The sequence below is a fragment of the Octopus bimaculoides genome, chromosome 3 (assembly GCF_001194135.2).
Source record: "Octopus bimaculoides isolate UCB-OBI-ISO-001 chromosome 3, ASM119413v2, whole genome shotgun sequence".
Taxonomy (NCBI): domain Eukaryota; kingdom Metazoa; phylum Mollusca; class Cephalopoda; order Octopoda; family Octopodidae; genus Octopus; species Octopus bimaculoides.
Genome location: NC_068983.1, coordinates 93,902,331 through 93,908,287, shown reverse-complemented (window position 1 = coordinate 93,908,287; position 5,957 = coordinate 93,902,331). Strand labels below are relative to the sequence as shown.

The 5,957-nt window shown below is 33.8% G+C and overlaps 1 protein-coding gene across 6 annotated transcripts in view; it reads right to left on the bottom strand.

Moving 5' to 3' along the window:
• LOC106883961 (transmembrane protein 245) overlaps positions 1–5,957 on the bottom strand; it is a 503,944-nt gene that overhangs the window by 171,296 nt on the left and 326,691 nt on the right. The gene's annotated exons all lie outside the window — the stretch shown is intronic.

Below are 5,957 nucleotides of genomic sequence, written 5' to 3'. Positions count from 1 at the left end.
TATATATATATATATATATATATATATATATATATGTATGTATATATACATATATATGTGTGTGCATGTATATATATATATATATATATATATATGTGTGTGTGTGTGTGTATACGGAGTTATGTACATACTCTGTTGTTCAATATTTCTCTTCATTCATTAGTCAATTCTTCTTTCTCCACCTCTTGCCTCTTTTCTATCCCGCTTTTATCTTTCTGACATTTTGATTGTCCGTATGTCAGCCCAAATTTATTCACACACACACACACACACACACACACACAAGCACAAGCACAAACTCATATACACTATCTGCCTATCTACCTTTCACCTCCACGCTCAACGCTTTCACTCTCTCTTTCGCAACCTCGCACCCATATTCCCTCAAAAGCGAATCCCTCCATACACGTCCTCCCTAAATTCAAACCTCTCTCGGTTATTTATCTTCTCCCTCTTTCCAATCGCTTTGTTTCGTTCATTTTCTCTCCTCCCTATTCTGTTTTCTCTCCTCCCTATTCTGTTTTCTCTCTTTCTGTTCCATTTCTTTCTAAAATCTTTTCTTCCATTTTATTTCCTTATATTTTCTTTCTTTCCTTCATCATTCGCTATCTTTCTTCATACATCTTCGGTTTCCGTTTCATTCCACATCTTTATTCATTTACCATTTCTACTTTTTTGTATCTACATCACATAGCTTTTATTAGTTTTTACTTGTGTACCCTACCAAGCATCTTTGACCCTGTAATTCTGCAGATTGGTCAATATGTATGTAAGTATATATATATATATATATATATATATATATATATATATATATATTTATAAACAAAATTAAGGGATCAGCAACATGTCTAGTTTAGTTCGTTATTTTTCTTCTTGTTTTGCCTGTGTAAGTTGCGGGTAACTGCTATCTGTTGGAGTTTCAGCATTTTTAGCTGCTATTTCTGAACTTCGGTATGTGGTGAAGCAACCTGTTGCTGAACCCATAATTTTGTTTTTATACATACATACATACATACATACATACATACATACATACATACATACATACATACATATATATATATATATATATATATATATATATATATATATATGGTAAGGTTGTGAACTGGCAGAATCATTTGCATGCTGCTTAGCAAAGTTTCATCCATCTTTATGCTCTGAGTTCAAATCCTGCTGAGGTCAACTTTGTCATTCATCCTTTCAGGGTCGATAAAATAAGTGCCAAGATTTGAAACCAGTACACACACACTCATACATATTATCATTATCAGCTTACTTCTGGATGTCCTTCCTTCATCAAACTTCTTAATTGACTCTTATGACCTGCAGTAACAATGTATCTCAGTGTTCCTTTGATAACTTTGGCTCAATCTAAGCCATATGAATAAAACTGGGCAGAAGCAAACTGTGTGGAAATTTGCTAAATAGGCTGTATCTGTAATTTGTAGGATCACTTTATCACATAGTGTGCCACATTAGTTCTGACTGAGGATTAGGTTCAATGTATAAGTAACTGTGGAATACTCAACTGTTTACATTATAAATAATGAAGCAGGGTGGTTGAATCAATAATGAACTACTTGGCAATGGTTCTAAAAAGGGTGTTCAGCTGGTACATCTAGGGGTTCTAAAAAGGGGGTTCAGTTGGTGCATTAATATCTCGGATCTGAAGAGCCCAGGACAGAGGCCTGTGACTATCCGCTGGTTTTCATGCACCCATCAAAAAAAAAAAATAAAGAAAAGAAAAGAAAATGAAACAAAAGAAAAGACAAAAACAAAAAATACCCACAAAGAAAGAAAAACCTTACTGCTGCCTTGAATTTTAAGAGATCTGAGGCCTGCTGAAACCAGCCTTGTTCCACCTTAGCAAATCGCTTGGAAGCTCTGCCTGCCTGCCTGCCTGCCTTGCCTAGCTAGTTAGCTAGCTAGCTAGCTACCTACCTACATATGTGTGTGGGGTATATATACATATATATATGTATATACATATACATGTATGTACATATACATAATACATATATACACACACATACACACATATATATATGTATAAATAAGTAATAATTGAAGGACAGGCGTCAATCCATTATGACCTTTTCTAGCGAATGTTTTACTTGGTAAATGAGTACATTATATCGTTATTTAAAATAATTTTATTCAGATGAATACATGAATCTTACAATCAAGAACATTCAAAATAATTTAAAAACCATGGTGACATACATATTAAATGAGACTAGATTAGTCACAGAATTATATATGTTGAGCTGAGTCAAAAGTTTCACAATATTTTGGTAACTTATTAGCTTTATTCATAAATTTATATCAAAAACAGCCAAACTCTGAATTGTTAGAGGAGATGTATGCCATTGTGTGGAAAAAATACCAGATGCTGGTTAACAGAAAGTGAGCTCTTCTGCAGCAAGACAATGCAAGACTGCAAAATGCTTGATCAACTCAGAATAAACTCAAGGAACTTGAGGGAATTAAGCTGATGCCACATCCAGCATATAATCCAGACTTAGCTCCCTCAGATTATTATTTGTGCTGATCCAGGGCTCACTTCCTGTGCTCATGATGCTTTATCAGCCAAAAGGAGGTGGAAGCTTCAGTGAAGGAGTTCTTCACTTCTAATGACAAGAACTGTTATCAGTACGGGATCAAAGATCTGGCAGACAGGGAGTTTCAGACGATGCATCATGATGGATTCTAATTTGAATGCTTGGCTGCTTTTATTGTAACTTGATGAATACAGGAAATAAGTTACCATAATATTGCAAAACTTTTGACTCAACACACACACACACACACATACACACACTCATATGCACATGCAAACAAACACGGTTTCCCCAAGATATAGGAGTTTATCTATATATATAAAACAAATGATGTGTGTATGTGTATGTCTGTGTGTGTTGTGCATATGCATTTCTACAGTTTTCAACTGATTTTCACCAAACTTTATGCATACATTACTTATGTGCCAACGATGGTCATGCACTATAACATTTTGCCCAGAGCTCCGCATAAAGTGAGAAACTGGGAAAAACTGTGTTTTACATGGGTTTTTCTGTAAAACCTTCTGCAGTTTTCAACCAATTCTCTCCCATTTCTCTCTCTGTTTATTCTCTCTTCTCTCTCTTTTTCTCATTCTCTGTTTCTCTTGCTTACATATATTCTCTCTCACCCTCTGTAACAGTTCCTCTCTTTTAGTCTATGCCTGTTTCTTTCATTCTCTCTCTCTCTCTTTAATTCACTCACACACTAACTTTTGTCTAAAAATTGTCTTCTGTGTATTTCAATTAGTCGCGTTACAGTTTTTGTATGTTCTCCCTGAAAACTAATTTAATCATTTTTAATTTTTGTTCACCCAGTGTGTTTAAATTCAGTTTTGCCACATCAGCCTAAGAATTGACTTCAGTGTATTTCAATTTTGTAATGCGTAAATATCTTTGTTTTTATGGTATTTGTATGTTCTTCCTACAACATTACTTATTTAAAATTTTTTGCACCCCGTCTATTTAAATACACAATTTACATTTCTCCCTCTATCGAAAACATTGTGGGTGCAGTTGTGCATGCGTACGTATGACTGCTATGGGCCACATATAGCCAATAAGCCATTATTACAAACCAATGAGATTTCAATCATGCCATTGAGCAGTCATGCATTAGAAAAAGCTATCCTAAAGTGGCTCAAGTTTTTTCACTCAAGCTATTTTCTTCTAGAACTTTATATACTCAAACAGAGTTTGTCAGTTCTGTCTACAAATTGACTTCCTTGTATTTAAATTTGTCATGCATAAAAATCTCTGTTGTTACAGTTTTTGTACGTTTTCCCTGAAAAATAATTTAGTTATTTTTCATTTTTGTTCACCCAGTGTGTTTAAATTCAGTTTTGCCACATATGCCTAAAAATTGACTTCAATGTATTTCAATTTTGTCATGTGTAAATATTTTTGTTTTTATGGTATTTGTATGTTCTCCCAACAAAAGATATCTGTGTGTGTAGTACGTATACATTTCTACAATTTTCAACTGATTTTCACCAAACTTTACACACACATTACTTATGTGCCAAGGATGGTCATGCACTATAGAATTTTGCCTAGAACTCCTGCTTAAAGCAAGAAATCGAGGAACACGGTTTTTGACACAGGTTTTTCTCTAAAAACTTCTGCAGTTTTCAACCAGTTTCTTCTGTTTTCTCTCTCTAAATTTTTGGTACTCCGTGTATTTAAATTTACTTTTGCTACATCTGCATTTTGTAACTGAAGTTTCTAAACTCTGGGATAATGCCACTTAAGAAAAGAGCCCATATTGGTCGCAAAATCGCCACAGCAGAGACATTGAAGAGAAGGAAAGCAAATGAGTCCTCAAATGAGATTGCACAAAGACATTCGCAAAATGCTGCTTGCGCAGCCACTGCAAGAGCCATGGAAAGTGAGGAGCAGCATAGCAGTCACCAGATCAGAAATGCTTCAATAACAACTTTGGTACATGCTAATCTAAGTCAGTTACAGTGTATTATTTGTCGTACAACTGCTGCTGTGCAAGCTGCAGAGAACAGAGAGCAGCACACCATTCACTATGCTAGGAATGCTACAGCAACTGCTGCTGTGCAAGCTGCAGAGAATGAAGAACATCACGCCATTTGCCATGCCAAGAATGCTACAGCAACTGCTGCTGTGCGAGCTGCAGAGAATAAAGAACAGTGCACCATTCCCAATTCTTTCTTTTTTATATGTATTTTCATCAATTTCAAGTCACTATATAACCATATATTTCAAATTTTCCAAGGAAAATTGGTATCTTTCTCTATTTTTGCAGTTGTGACATATTTCAAAAATATTTTGCATGTTTTTGTGAATTTTGGTATGTTTTTCTGTTTTTCAAAAAGCTTCGGCAGCCCTGGTCGTTAGACAAGAAAGTAAATGTTCTTATGATGAATAATTCACACCCCAAGCAATGCCGGGTACCTCTGCTAGTAAGCAATAACCCTGTTGTTTTCTTGAAACTAATGGAGGTTGAGAAAAGTGTCTTTTCTTGGAAAAGATGCTAGTTTATCACATAACATAAACTTACTAATCAACACTAGTTTATTATGGTGTTGATCCAATTTGAATTTTTAGCATCTCTAATATTCATAATCAAATGGCTGTTGTTTATTTCCTATCAACAAATCTTCAGATGTTTCTTTTTCGTCACCTGAAATTTGCGTAATCTTTTTGTTCTTCTTCTATAAATAATTTCAATTTTTAGAAAATGTAATATTTCCAATTATAATTTAATGACAAGATAAAAAGACTGTGAACTCTGGATGTTAAACTGCTTATTTTATATAAATAAAAAAATCTAATTTCATACTAGCAGAATAATTTACCAGGAGAATGAAATTGTATTTAAGTTACTTATTCTAAGAGAGAGAATATAATATCAAATGTCCTTTCTAGTATAGACAAATATCATTAACATTCTTTATGATAATGGAAACTATTTAAAAAAAAAAAAAAAGAAAAAAAAAAAGAAAAGAAAGAATTGTAAATTGTAGAGAAACATGTGTGAGTAATGATTTGCCAACCAGGTGGTACTTAATGTGTCATAAATTATAGTCATCAGATAATGTGAGGAACATAATGTGTGAAATGTAGAGTAACAAATGGGAGTCACATGCACACTCCCTCCAATGAAAATCAAATACATATGCACACACATACACACATACTTAAATAGACAATGCACAGATATGCTTATATAAGTTTTCTTGCATAAGTTTAGGAGTACATATTCTTATATCCACATTCACACATGGAGTAGCATGAATAAAGGAAAAGGAAAGATGAAAATTGATTCAAGGAGAGAGAAGAAACAATGTAGTAGAGGAAAGAGAGAGAAAGGCATGCATCTGTATATATATATATATATATATATATATATATATATATATA